Below are 16,094 nucleotides of genomic sequence, written 5' to 3' on the forward strand. Positions count from 1 at the left end.
TGTAACCTGGAAGGATTTCTGGACACAGAGGGCCAGACTGTCATATATTTACATGACGCTAATGCTAGTGGTCCTCAGGGAGAGCCTCAGGGCATCAGGGCAGTCTGCTCCAGAAGAGACAGGAAGGAGCAGCAGAGAGCTGAAAAGCCAGCAGGTGAGAAACTTCACCAGCCCTAGGGGCATCCTAGCTTTCTTGGGGAAAATATCCCCGAACAAGAACAGCTGAAGTAGTCCAGACGCATGTCCGTTCTTCTCCAGCCAGATCTCCTTCCCCACCCCACCACCTTCCTCTCTGGCCAGACCCATGTCAGTAGAGAGCCCCCCTCAGCCACAGCAGGGGGTGAGAAGAGCCCATGGACTGAGGAGCACATCAGTGACTTGATCCCTCTGCCTTGGCACAGACAAAGACCACCCCTGTGGTACCTTCCTCATCCACTATAACCATCTGAAAGATGGCCACCATCCCCAAACCCAACGCAAAAAGAGCAACCTAACCAGTGTTGCATTTCTTGTAATCTATTAAAGTGGTTTAGATGCTATCACCACACTGCTACTCTTGTTAAGCATTCTAAATTAGAATTGAGAGACAACATGAACAGAACTCAACTACTTGGTAAGATGGATTCTTACTAAATGTCAAATTAAAAACAGAATACCCACATTACCACACCAAGCCAACTTTTTTCCATATGACTGCATAATTCTGTATTTTGAATATTAGAGTATTTTTAGTGTGTAGTGCTTAAGTCTAATTTAATCATTTAGGTATACAGAGGTACTTACAGAAGGAAATTGCATCAGTCAAGCATCTAAATGTTAAACAAAGCTAAATTTTCCAGCAGTCTATTCTCGTTCCATTTTATTTGAAYGATTTTCAACTAAAAAATACAATTAACATGTGACCAATAGGCTTCAGAAGCTAGAATGCTTTAATTAAGACATCACTCCTCTAGGACCAGAAATAACAAGAGCTATGTAAAATAAAGAGAAACTGTACTATAAAAAGACTCTGGCTTCCCATTTCATCTAACACACAACTTTCTAAAACAATTTAGAGTCTACCACATGCTGAGATCAGAAGCTTTCTTCTCCCTCCCAACTTGTGCACAGTCCATTCATGTAAACACATCTGAACGCATTGAAACAGCAAGATCCAAGAGCGATTTTATTTGGTCCACATGTGTAATATTACTGAAGCAAAGAAGAAAGTGTTTACAATCAGTAGCGTAAAGAGCCCAGTTTGGATATCATGGGAAGTGTTAGTATGGAAATGCAAACTCCCTTACAATGAAAATGTAAGCCAGCTTTTGGTCGGTTTTCCACTGTTGCTATTTTTCCTTTATTTGGAGCTCCACTTCACATTTTTTGACCGAGCAGCTCTACTACTGAACTCCAAATATATTTACTTCTCTGGACAGGTATAGTAGAATTTTGTTTTACTGGATAAAGAAAATATGGTCCTTAGAGATGTTGAGGAGGCCAATATTGATACTGCCTCTCATCTGAAGTGCTACATCAGGAAATAACGGCATCAAGTTTGTAACTTAAATTCAGCTGCTTACTATTAATGCTTCTTTTAATATGAGGTATAAGATATGAGAAGAAATTTTGCATTGAGATTAAAGCCTGTGACAACTAATGAGTGATAAAGCTCACTGAGGCTAAAAGCACAAAGCATACTCTGCTTTACGTCGGCATTACAAACGAAATGGTAGATGCAACCGCCCTACCAGGAGCAAAACCAGTCCCAGAACAGAGATTTTCAGATAAGTGAAGAAACAAGAAGTACCGTGTCACAAGCAAGGACGTGCCTATACCGCATTATCAAGAACAACATATCTCCATTAGAAACAAACAAAATAGTGCTCCAAAAGCAAAGAGACAAGGTAAACAGCTTTCGTATAAATTAGAGCAATTTAGGATATCCCGTACTGTATTCTTGTATCAGTCCTGAACTGGTCCCGACCAGTACTGGAAGGGGATGAACAAGCAGCACCTGGGCATGCAAATGGGTTTGCAAGAGGAGAATTTCTCTGTGCRACAAAAGGGAGCTCTCAGAGGTATCACGACAAGCAGAACAGCGTTTAAAGAACCGATCGGGAGACACGGGAACTTCTTGTGTCCTTTTTCCACCCCTCCTTTCTAGCCTCTCCAAAGCTGCACCGATTTCAAYGTGCAGGACGGGCAGTTACGTCGCCGGCACACACCGCTAGCGGTCCGCAGGGGAGGGAAACCAGCAGCTGCGCGCGGCCCGTGGCTCCTCGCGTAGCCGTGAGCCTCGCGCTCCCTTCCCTTTCCCAGCTCACGCACTGCTGCCAAGCATCGGTTTGGCTGCTGCCGACGCCGCCCGAAGGGCCTCGGCAGCTCCCAGCGAGGAAGTGGTTTCCCAGCGCTGCTAGAAGCGCAGCAGCTWAAGGAACATGTGCCAAGTCAGACAAAATACTGGGCTCCAAATATGAGTAAGCACTCCGGCAGCATTAACACGAATGCTAGCTTTTGGGGGTGTGTAAGCAGTCGTAGGTAGCTTGGGGGAAGACAGCCCTGGTTTCAGCACTTGTTCCTTCCCAGTTTGCTTTTTCTTCTCTTGTTCTTTGTTAGAGGCCACATTTTAACACGCGCAGGTCTGACTTCCTCATTTAATTGCAGTTCCTGAACGTAGCTCTTCAGTGCAACCAGTGTCTTTGCTGGTAGAAATTTTGCTTCACGTATCTCCACAGCTGTGCTGTATCTGCGTAACCTGCTCTTGCAACCCTTCCCCTAACACACAATACAGCTTATATTATCCTGCTGCTGATCTGACACAGCAAAGCAATGAACCGATTGTATCTAAGGACGAGGATGTCAAAGCCCTCCTAGAAGCAGAGGTGGCAGTATCCAGAGTGGGGATGCACAATAACCACTGCTTGTGGAGAAAAAGACAAGAAAACGCTTCCTTTACTTCTCATGTTTTTCCTGCATCAGCTTCCACCCCAGTTAACAATTCTTGAGGACTTGGTGGAAGAGCAGAGTAAGTTTTCAGTTTGGAGTTCAGGGTTTTTKGGGCCACTAGAAGCATTTGGCCTCATTAAAAGCCTTGAAGAGTTCAATTATTTCAAGTATACTTTAGACTGGTTGGTTGATGTGCATACCCTTCTAGACTCCAAACATAGTCTCTTGTTTCACATTATTTTTAAGCTATAACTTTTCCCCATCTTAGAGATGTTTTGATGTTTTAAAATAAGAGCTTTGTTGGTACAGCAGAAATTTGACTTGTCAGATTTTTCCCTCTCTTTATGCCACCGGAGAAAAAGAAAACTTGAGCTGGAGCTTCATCTGCCCACCAGCTTGGTCCTGTTTCCCTATCTGGCCGATAACTGCTAATTTAAACTGTGAGCTGTGTGCCTGGTGGTCCCTTTTCATAACCAAAAGGCCATTGCTGCTGTTGGAGAGGAAACTTTGTTCTTAAAAGCTGAATGTCAGAAGTACATTGCTACTTTATTTAGGAGRTGGCTTTATTTACCATTACAAGCATTTAGCACATAACAAGGTGTCAAAGCTAATCAGGTACCACTCAGGATTAGATGGAGCATTAAATGTCAGTCTCCAAAGAGTTAATACAAGCTGTTAGGCATTGCTAGAGAGACCAGTTTATAACATGTCCAGTACACATTTGTGTAGTTACTGCCAGTATTATTTCACAGGTTAGAGATAAATCTATGCATATATTTATACACACACACATGTATATAGATATATATTCTGAAGAAAAGTGTGAGAAATTATCCAGCTTTTTTTTAATGGCTACATGACCTCCTACCCCATATACAGCTTTGTCAGAATTTGAAGGTTAATGCAATCAATGTGCAGTTAACCTTACAAGTAAGGAAGAAAGCAAAATCTTTCCAAGCTGTAATCCGAAGTGAACTAGCATGTAGATTTGCTACTGCAAGTGCCATCGTAACTAAGGAGACCTTTTTTGCCCTTTCATTTCCTTCTGAATATGTACGTGACTGGAAATAAAGTCTTGAATAAAGTCATTAACCTTAAAGAGAATACAAGATTCTACATGTCAGCTATCTTCAGTATCTTTAAGTGAGCTCTACTAAAAATAGCAGTTCTAACAAAATCAGAAGCAGTTCCTGTAACTCTCAGTATTTCTTTAATTGCTGCTTGTTACATTTCAGCATAGGAAAACACAACTGTACAAGTGGGTTTTTTCATCCCTCAGAAAACTGCAAAGGTAAAAGAATAAATTTAGAGAGCTTTTCTTCATTTCTCTGTTTTATTACATCCCTTGCCAGTTCCAGATCTTGAGTACAAAGGGTTTAGTACCAACACCAGCTCCAGGACCAAAAAAAAAAGCTCTCTCAGAAAGGAAACTCCTACACTGACTGGAAGCCTGAAGGTCTTTCCACACATCCTACCAGATCTCCAGAGAAGTCTGTTCTTGTGGACCCACTCTAACAGAGCTCTCTASTGCTGATGCAGAAAGAACCAGCACCGCTGACTTTTCTGCACAAAGCATTTGTCTCCCTCCTACTGGACTAGATGAGGTCTCCTGATAATGTTGCTGTTGTAGTTGTCAATTGAGATACAGAAATAAAGAGCACTTCAAGGAGTTTATTGTCACTGAGACTTCGCCTGAAGTCTTCTGAGTAAAGTCTAAACTACTTGTGCGAAGCTGGGTGGAAAAGCCTGATATTTAATAATGATTATTTCGGTGGGGGAAGTCACCTTCACAGCGAGAAAAAAAAAAAAAAAAAAAAAACGCCTGCCACACACTGTGGCTAGATACCAGGTCAGCCTCCTGGATGGCCAGAAGTCACTCAATTACTTTGCCAAACAGCTTGTTTCAAAATATTTGACTGTTTGATATTAGTTAATCAGATAGCTAATATTTGACTTGCAGTCCCATTTTTCCTATGACTTTGCTTCACTGAACATCACAATAAGTTCCCAAAGAGAGGGCTAAAAGATCAGCCACCATGCCACTTAGGTGACACCAAACCCAAGAAGGTTTCTGCTAACCTTCAGAAAGAGGGCCAGACCATTACTACTCCTCCCTGAAGTGAGGCAGAGATGCCCAGCAGCTGAGGAGCCTCCCCAGCTCAGTGTTCCCACTCTGACAATTTGAGGTCACTTAGCTATTTTCACGAGCAGTACCTAATCTCCAATCCAGCATTCCCAGTGCTCTCAACAAGCCGATCTGGAGATTCACGTGACCAAGCAGTGTGTAGTCGTGAGTCAGGGATCACTTGCCCAGGAAGGCTGAGCCCCCAGGCGGGATAGTGACAAGGAGCTTCTGTTACTGTTATCCATCTCAGCCACATTCTGTACAGAAATACATTTTTCCCCCCTCCCCTGTATCTTATGTATAGGCTATCGGAGCAGATGGTAGAAAACCTGACACAGGAGACTGCTTAAATGCTCTAGGTGTCCTCAATATTTCCACTTCTAATTGAAGTGTTGAGATTCTGCAGGGCTGAGTTAAGGAATGAAGTCTAATTCTTGGAATTTATCTTCTGCTTTTCAACTCAAATTAAATATCAGCAACTTCCTTACAGGTATTCTTTCCATTTGTGACAAAGTGCTGTTAAAAACRCTTAAAAGCTAGGTTTTTGCCTTAATCAATATCAGACTAGAAAACTTCTACAAAGCTGTACTTGCCCTCATCACAATTTGCTCCACATAAAGCAGTCTGAACAAGCTATTTACAGTCAAACTCATTTACCTCCCTTTGTAGAGTCTGCAGTTTGTTGGTTTAATAGAAGGGAGGGGACATGGCTAAGAGCTGACATCTGCTGAAGCTGTGATGGCAACATGCACATTGCAGGACACAACAGCCAAGCAAACCACCTGTGCTTTTCTAGCACACTGATAAATACCCATTACGATATGTCATTTGTGTCCTCTTCTAATAAGTCTCTAAAAAGCTGCTGCTGCCAGAGGTGCAACTTGCTTCTGCCTCCCAACAACTGTAAACAGAGCTCTGTTTAGGGTTTCTTCAGAGATTGCTAAATTCTGTAAACTTGCCAGCTATTATCTATAAATGATTGAATATAGTAGAAATAAGTGTAAAAGGAGGGATAAAATAGGTTTTGAGTAGACCACCTGCTTCTTTCAAGTGAAATGGTTTCCAAAAAGGTATCTCAAATTAAGAATCTGATACGTTGTGTGCAAATCCTGAATTGATGGACTTTTGCACAAACGCTATTTGGAATTCTGCCCCTCTGTGAAGCATTGATGCATTTTTTCAACATTCAAAAAAAATACAGCAAACAGCAGTGTGAGAAACAGATAAACTGATAAATACATTACAGTAATTTAGGCCCCCTTATCTGAAGGAAGGGGTCTGGAAAGAATTTTTCAAAATTGAGATAAATGTCTGCAGATGCTTAGAGCCACTTATGAGCCCCATCATTTTCATTAGTGTGGGAGATTACAAGACCACACTGGCAAGCTGAATTTTGTTCATTTTTTTGTTTAATTATTTGCATAATAATAGTGCCTGTTCCCTCCCCCATGAAGTTATTCATTGTTCATAATGCAACTATTTCAGTCCTCATCTGCTAGGTGATGCTGCAGATGGCTGCACACATTCCCAGCACCTCTGAGCAGTCAAACCACTGGCCTCCCMCCTCTGCTCTCCTATGTACTTTGACAACTAACTACAAATGGCTTGCAGTAACCTCATATAGCAATGTATTTTTAGTACCTGAAATGAAACCCAAAATTCTGGCCTGTCCTCCTGTCTCTTCCATAGCTGCCTCTATAAAAAAAAGTGAGCAAAAAAATTAAGTGACCCACAAATTAGCCTTCAGAATTTGCCATTGGCTGACTATGTACTGCTCAGAACTTGTGAAAGTGTATTTAGTGCTCAAAACTCCTATACCAGTAAATAATGACTGTATGTTTTGAAACATTAGCATATATATAAGAGATAGCATATATATGCTATGAATATAGGAATAAGCACGAATAAGGCATATTCTGAAAGGAAGGATACAACTATCCTGAGACTGTGAGGAACTTCGAAATACATTTCTTGCTGATAGAGATCCTGAAGGAGTTTTTCAGAAGTGATCCTTTTCTTCCCAGTGGTTATACTTGTCTCCTGCACAGAAAACCTGGCCAGCACCAAAACAATAGCTTCCACCACCACGATTTTCTGATTATGATTTTAAAAGATGTGTCGAAAGACAAGTTTTGTTTTGGCAACAGCTGTGGCAACCAAGCGCTTTTCTCCTCCATGAAATTCCCTCTGCATAGCTTTTGACATAATCAATTCCTCTCGCGCTGTTCACAGGAAGAGGGAGAGGAAACGAAGCCAGCAGACATCAGCCTGGTAAAATCCACAACACTCCTAATAAAGCTCTCTGCCCACTGCTGGCTTTTGTATCAGAAAATGGGACAGGCGATTTCAGATGTGCAAAATAAACCCCCMCACACAGCTTGTCTTCTGATGCGTTACAGCCTGCATCCCCGATGATGTAAATCTCATCTTTCCTTTCCAGCATCCTCTCCCCTGTGYGTGCACAAAGTCTCCACAGCTCTGAGGAAAGGAGAAGATTAAGCAGTGCTGCGGTTTCACCTGAGCTCCCTTTTAATCACAGAGTTGTCTAAAGAGAGTGTTTTTTCACATAGAGCTGTCAAGGGTGCTTGATGGCATTTACCAAGAGATGCTCTGATACTACAGGGCTGAAAATTGAGATTAATGGGACATTTGATCAAAGAATTACCAGGAATAAAAATCAGCAAGAAGCATGCTTCCTCAAGTTTTAACTGGAATAAATCTTAATGAGTAAGAGGAATAAGATTATGCCACTATATATTCTGAGAAATTACAAACTAATTGTTTTATACAGCCTTCCAGGAACATTACYAAATAACTTCAGCACATTGAGTGACTCAGTGTCCTGGTGACATGGAATAATTAAACTCTAGCTTTCTTGGTTTCATTCCTTTTATGTACTAAGGCAGTTGGAAAAAAAAAAACCCTCTGTCATCTGACATTTAGCAAACTAATGAGGTACTAAATGGTAATGTATTTTCATAATAAATCTAAAAATCATAGAGTTGGGTCAGCAATATAAGAAAGAATGATATTGCAAAGCAGATGTTTCAGTAAATTTATTATAGTACACTACTCCCAAAGCTGTGCCCTATCAGAAACAATTCAGGAAATAATCCAATACTCTGATTTAGCCTGACACAGACCTAATAGCACAAGCAACAGACAAATAAACCAGTAGCTATTGAGCAAAGTTTGTTTAGTCTCAAAAAAAAATCATCTATTTCAAGATCATATAAAACATATATTGCTCAGGATACCAGCAGCAGGTGAAGCTCTTATTAGCTTGGTTTTAAGTGCATGCTCTCTGGGGTTCTTTCCCAGGCTGATGGCAACGTCCCCAGTTTCATCCAGGCTGACAGAGGTGGGCTCTGATGGGGATGCCAGCATCAGAAATATTCCTCATGTACAGCACAGCCACCCCAGGCAGCCTCACGAGGCACAGTTATGAATAGCCAAAGGCTATTCAGAAAGCGTTAGTGAAGACAGAGTTAATTAAGACTAAGGGCAGTCTCGGAACAACACATCAGCTTTGGGTGCCTGTTTTTATTTTAAGAAGCTAGACCACATAAAAATCATTAGCTACAGATTCTTGCTGTGCTCCACTCAAAGCCAAAAGCAGCTGCCCCAAATCCCTGCAGATAGGCAGCTGTGGGTTATTCCACAGTGAGTTTCCATCTCACCAGAATCATGCCACCCCAGGATGGGTGAACTTCCCAGCCCAAAGACTGTTTGGTCAACACCCTCAACYACTGTATGGAAGAAAATACCTCTGTTAAAACTTCATCATACAATCTTGAGCAGCTTCAGCACAAAACAGACAAATAGCCACCAGTCTGCAGCTTTAGACAGACCTGTAGGAAAAGGTGATACTGGGTTTTGAAGCCTGGCTTCCCATACCCCACCTAAGTGTCCAGGCAATATGTTTTGAAGGTCCTGATTTCTCTTAACTTTGGAGAGCTCCATGGAGCTGAGCAATCCTCATCAGCCACCACCCAGATACAATTCCATTAATATTTCCAGTTTTGATAAAAACTGATGGTCTTTCTTGTGCCATAGAAAGCTACTGACAAGTTCTGATAAAGAAGATATTACTACAAACATTTATCTGGGGTAATTTAAGTGTCCAACTGAGCAAAAGCTTTTATTAACTGAAGAGTAAGAATGCAACTACAACACTCATACAAATTTTGTCTTGGGTAAAGTTACACAGAACTGCAATAATATAGGAAGCCAGACTTACTAGGGTTGTTTTTATAAGCTTATTAGCAGGGTTGTAGACTGGCAGGGAAAGGAAAGACAAGAAAATTGAAGTTCTCAGCTACATCTCTAACTGCTGCATATCTCCCAATGATATTTGCCATAAGTAGAATGTTCCATTACTTATCACATGAATCTGCTGAATATCTGCATGTTAAGCTTCAGCTCCCTTCAACTCAAATTGATTGAATGTCATCAATTCTTCCCATGAAAATAAAGGAAAAGTGCTGCCAAGCAGCGGAGGTGGGGGAAGGGGGGAARCACTGTTACTACATCAGTTCATTATATTTAATTAAAATGTGTTCCAAGAGGGTAGATCAAGTTAGATGTGCGATTGAAAAGAAGGTGGTCCTTGTATTTAAGTGCACAAGTTTTAAGAGACAGACAAGCATGCTGCAAAAATGCAAGAATCCTCTGCCAGACACTTAGATGAGATAAAGAGATTAGCCTAGTTATTTCCTCACCACTGTGCTGTTCTTCCCCTTCCATCAGATATGGGCCAAAACCCTACCCAAAAGCAACTGCAGTGAATTGACATCAAGCATCAACCTAGCATTTCCAGGCAGTTCTGCATCAATTAAAAAACTTGAAATAGAAATCCCAATAACAAGAGTGGAAGGGGCAACACACACTCGCCACTATAGCTGGAATCAGAGATGAAAGCGACTGGCTGCTGCTGCTCAAATAAAGGAGCCAAGCAAACAGCGCTGCATCTGGTACCCATGCATARGGCTTTTTTTTCCCCTCCTTTTGTTAAGTGTTCTGTTTATTCAAACTTCTCTCTCAAACAGAAAGATTAACATCTCCWGTCAGCGAGGCACACTTCCTCCTGGTATACTTAGGAAGAGCACAACCTACCTCCACCAGACATTTATTCAGCAGTGCCTCCAGATGACCATTCATGTGATACCTCTCAGGTTTCCTGTTTGGTGTTTTTCCTGCCTCTCCTGAAGCCTGGACTACCGGAGAAAGCGCCTGCTAATGGTGCAATTAGTCAGCATTACTCGTAAGGTCACCTTGTAGCAAGGGAGGACAACAAACAGGGGAGGATTTTGTCTTCCCTTTCCTGCTATGCCCAAGCTGTGAAGTGTGTCCTATTAGTACACCAAACGCATAGTAACAGTGAAATAAGGCATTTTGATCTATTTCGATTGTTTTAAACCATGCGTTTTCTCTCTAGCTTCTAGGAAGAGCAACAATTTAGAGGTAGGTATTTAGTCACCTGCACCTACGACAAGATATTAACAGTCCCTGTTGATCTAAATCCCTCTAGATTGCTTGTAGATAAATATGCTTTATTTTTATGCTGTAAACAAAGAAATTAGATAAAACTCATAAGGTATGTGTGAATCTGTGCAAAACTTAAGACAGAATGAGAATATCAAGTCTGGTCTCCAGCATAACATTAATGCCAAAAGCTAGATCCACACTAGCCCAGTGTTGATCAGCAATGATCTGACTTCAGACTGCAGAGGGATCTGGCCAGATTAAATAAAAGAATTAAACAAAACAAAAAAAAACCACACACTTTCTGCAGCTCAACAACATAGCTTTTATATCTTTCTATGCCAAAAGTACAAGATATTTTAGAACAGCCTGTTCAAATTTCCTTCCAGATATGTAACTGGAACATCAATTTTCTGTGTCACTTTTTTGCCCTGTTTTTCTTTTCAGATACTATCTCCTGTGACATAGAAGCAATATTTGAAGAGCTGTAATTACACAAAACCTAATAAAGCAAGTGCCAAATTACTCCAAGGAAGGCTACCACAGATGGGCAATTCATCAAACTTGGGTAGTTTCCTGTGATACATGAAGAACATTAGTTTTCTCTTCATATGCAACATTGAAAAAAAAGAGTATTCTATACCCACTTTTATCGCTATTTGCAAAATATTACAGATGAAAGTAGGGAAACGTGCCCTCCAGCACTTTTATTTTTTTATTATCACCTACAATGGCAATCACTTATTTTTATGTTTTCCAGTTTCTAGGAACAGTCATACTTCTACATACTATGTCCCAAATACTTTAATCTTTAATCTGTAAAAGATCTTTTAAAATTCACAGCTTAATTTGATAGGAGGAAGAATTTGCAGTACGACTTGTTCCCTTTTCCCTTTCCCTCTTCATGGTTTCAAAATGTAAGCATTAAACTAGCTGAAGGGAGAGAGGGGTTACTGCTACAGTGTTTGGCAGTGTAGTTTTCTTACAAGGTGATTTGTCTCAGCTGAAAGCCATTTATATTTTGTAACACCTCCCCCCCTCCAAATCTGAGGATAACACCACCATTGTAAGTATAAGGAACAGGCATATTGAAGGCATCTCTCCTRCTTCAGAGACTAAAGGCATTCTTCACCAGGGTAGGAGCTTGTATAACCATACTACGCAAAGCAGCTGCAGAATTAATAGATCACACAAAGCAATGGCCCTATTTCCTATGGATACATTTATTGTTGTCAGTAGGGAAAATTAAAAAAAAACAAAACAAAAAAACCCACTAATTCATTCCAAATACCTGTCTGTATTTTACATGCTAGACATTATTTCACATAGATTATGATGTGATCAAAATGAGGCAGCTYTTAAGTGAGATACTTACTTCAAAAGCAAGTAGAATCAGAAATACTGATGCCCCAACTCTGTACTTTTTTTTGGACTCTCCCTCTCCAGGCAGATTTATGTGCCTGTCACTGCAGCTGTTGCCTCAGACATAAGTAATTCACAGATAAGCAGCTCCTGCAGCTCATTAAGCATCAAAAAAAAAAAAAAACTTATGGGAGCTAGAGCCCCTGAGGTAGATCTAGGTTCGGATGCAGAGGCATCACTCTCCACCAAGTGCCCCTGGTGTAGGGCACACAGGTGGCAGAGGGAGGCAAGCACAGAACCTTGCTAAAGCTTCTTTCCCCCAAAGCTGTGTAGAGATAAGATTTCAGAGAACAAAAGAGTGAATACACACACAGCTTCCCTGTGTAGCACTGGCAAATGCTGCTAGTCAGACTCAAAGCATCCACAAGCTCTGTCAAGCTGAATAGCCTTAATAAGTTACTGAGCAGCAAGTACATTCTGTCCTCCTGGTAGCAGTTCAAATCTATGCCCAGGCTCCCCACATGCATTTCTGAGCAGTTATGGGAAGAGTTACAATCAAGCCTTTATCAATTGATAATAGAAAATACAAATGCAAAGAGGAAAGAAAACTGATAAAAGATGCAAAGTCTGTTGCACACTCTGGCCTGAYAGACCTTAGCCTTGTATTGAACCTACAAGGCAGGACACCCTGCAAGCAGAAGCAAGCTGGCTTGGCCCATTACCAAACCAAACACAAACTCTTGCCTGTGCTTCAAGATGTTTGCAAGCTGCACAGCAAGAGCCACAGAGCGAGACTGCCAACCTTCCAGGCAGGTCCCACCAAGCCCAAAACAGCCACCGCAGTGCCCCTTCCCAACAGCCTAGCACATGAGCAAAGCCATCCCAGCTCTGCCTGCAAACAAGTACAAGTTTCCCCCGAGAAACAACTTCCAGGCACYGCAATACTTCAAATACAACATCACAGTCTTTATTCAGACTTCACTGCTCTAAACTTTGTCCTTTCAGTGGGCTGAGCAGACTTCATAGTTTTCATGTTAACACACAGCTGACTATTGGTAGTAAAAGAGGTAGCAAATTCTGGCCACATTCCTCCCTCTGCCTGAAAAGGTTTCAAACGCACATTGCAGGAAACTCATAATAAAGCACAAGTATCTAAAAAATGAGTGATTATTCAATATGAGAAACTTGTTTACTTAAATTCACCAAACTAGAATATTACTGAACTTACCTGCAGGTTGCACTTGGAGAAGCATGTTGGATGAATMCTTTRGCTGCAATTGTCCAGGTGCTTTGGTACGAGAGTCTTGCTAGCAGATTACAYAGGTAGTTCAGTGTAGTTTTTGCTTCCTAGATCAGTCAGTTACACGTTTTATGTGAATACCTCCAACAAAATTAACTCTTCACCCTTAAATTTACAAAACATCTTCTCACCATTCTTCCCAAAACTTCTCTCTCCACCTCCACTCAAAACCTCCTGAACCTTTAAAATCTCTATATAATTGCCATTAATTGCTGAAACAGCAGTTACCACATCACCTGTTTACCATTTAAGGCTACCCCAAACCAATAGGGATCCAAAGCTGTAATCAGGAGGTATCAAATGAGCTATTAAACCATTATCTGCATTAGGGAAGGGACTACTAGTTGTTCCAAGCTGGGCCATCCTGACCCAGGTCATTCAGATGGCTAATTTTAGATAATGTGAGTATCTCACTCCAAAAGTATTGCATATTTTTCCTAATATTTCTTCACTATGGTGGCCTCTTTTTAAGCAACCGAACATCTGCAATCACTAGGTTGCTTTTATGCTGATTTGGAATCATTATTAGCAAATGTAGAAAAGCACTACAGGCTCTGCCAATTAATTCAGCATGAACTTCCAGTAAAGATGGACCTAGGGCAGCCACTTGGTCTAATTCCTTCTGATTTCAGAGGAAATACAGAGGGAGGGATTAAAATATGATGATCCAAGCCTGCCCTTATTTTCTCAGTAGAACATACATCATAGGATAGCTATTACAGTTATTCCTTGGAGAAGAAAAGTAATGGCTTGTACATTGCCTTTTAGGAGACCTGGGCCAAAATTCTGCAAAACCCAGGTGTCAAAAGTTAAATTCTTGTCTGTGCTTATGCACATAGTTATGTGATCTGCAGTTGAGTAGCTCCCATGACATTTGGTTTAGAAGCTTGAATGACAACTGAGCAAGGTTTGGATTATACACTTGGTAGCTCTGCCCTTTCTGAAACTCAAGCCATTTATTTGCATGCTTAAATGAAGAGCTGGAAGCTTAAGTTTGGGAGGCAGTGAAAAGTGCAGGCAGCCTCAAATTAGTAACAGATAACTACCTCACAAAGTAACATAACAAAATGTTTTACCAAGAGAAGCCCATTTCTGAACAACTGGAGTTTGGCAGTTAAATAGCCATTTGTGCACACTGCTAAGTGGTGGTAYTGATTTGTAATGACGTGGTTGCAAAGCACCTCTGTGATTTTTTTCTTTAAATGCAATTGCTACCATACATCTTACCAAAGATTACTATAGTTTTGTTCAAAAGCTGGTGTATTAGCTTTCAGTCATTATGGCCCATCCTTAGTATCAGTTTAGAGAAAAAAGGATAGAACAAAATATACAACTGATACCTACACAAACATATTCTTTCCAAATCCTATTAGTCCTTAAAAAGCACCTTGTTGACTACATCCTAGCATCAAGCTAGGAAACAGTCTGAACCTGCAATAGAACATGAAACCATTTTTCATAAAATTCTCGGCTCAGTACATCCAGTTATGTACTGTCGTGTGTTCAGATTTACTGCAGAGTTCCGGCTCGGCTTAACAGATTATACACCATCTCGTGTGCAGTGGGGATCATCCAAACCGCWGAAGGCTGGCAAACCGAATTTTGTATATCTTTTCCTGCTTATCTTTTATCCAAGTCAACTATTAATCCAATTTTCAGTACTGTATTTGGTGTAATTCACAAACACTGTACCTATTCTTTAGCTTACCTTTCCCTACCCAGCAGATGGAAAAAATGTTTCTGCTAAGAGAAAACAGAAAGTGCTTTGCAAGAGCACACTCTTCCTAAGGGAAGAGTTGCCTTCGTTTGACAATGTGTGTTTCAGTGCTACGTAGCGAACCACTGCTGTAAATATAGACATCTTAAAAAAAAATAACCATCTCATCCCTAAAGGAACTGTCTTCTAGATTTGGCCTTCCCGAACTTGCCTTCAGTTTCCTGCTCCCCTCTAAACACGCACACATTTGAAAACAAGAAGTCATGGCATTCTGCAGTGCGTGAGATACCTTTCATGTCCTTACCAATATCTGCTTCTTGACCTTCTCAGTGGCTCTTTCTCTTTCTTCTCCCCTCACATTTCTCCATTACCATTCATCTGTTTTGCAGTCGTKTTCTCACACTTAATTATGTTAATGGAGTTAATGGAGATACGTCCCTATTAGAGAAAGGGATAGTTCATATGCAGGCAGCCACCCCATTCTTTTGAGATTTCCATCTCTGTTGCAGGGATGATTCAGCYGATAATGAAACAGCTGCTGAGTCTCCACAGTCAACTGCACCAATTTCAGTTTATTTTAATATGGTAGGCTGCAAATCCTGCCGGACCAGCAGATGCACAGGTGCTGGCAGCTGACCTGTCCCTGCAGCAGAGCAGATGGGAAGGAAGACTCTGTTCTTACACCAGATTTCACTGACTCCAGTGCAATCCTGCTGTTGCAAAACAACTGCAGCGCTTCCATGGTTCTGCCATCAGTTTGTTAGGAAAGCTAGTCATTAGTTAACATTAGTGTGCTAAAGGACGTCACAGGAAACGCTGACGGGTTTTTTTTTGTATGAAAGACTTTCAGCCTCATTCCTATGAACTGAGGCCTAAATAAACACTTTGACCAATAAGGAAAAATGTTATTTTATGCAACGCAAGACAGCTCAGATCAGTTTACCTGAAAATATGTCAAATGTTTACATCGTGATTAGCAAGGTAAAACCAAGAAACCRCCAACAGGAAAAAAAATGTTATGTCGTATGGGTTAAACACGTCTCCTGATTCATTCTCTGAACATTAAGGGAGTAAGCACATTGCTTTTCTGGCTCCATGAACAATATAATAGCAATAAAACAATGACTACAGCTTATAGCACTGTTAGAATAATGCAGTCACTCCAGAATAAGTTCATT

The sequence above is a fragment of the Rhea americana genome, unplaced genomic scaffold (genome assembly GCF_003343005.1).
Source record: "Rhea americana isolate MKP2758 unplaced genomic scaffold, rheAme1 scaffold_198, whole genome shotgun sequence".
Lineage (NCBI taxonomy): Eukaryota > Metazoa > Chordata > Aves > Rheiformes > Rheidae > Rhea > Rhea americana.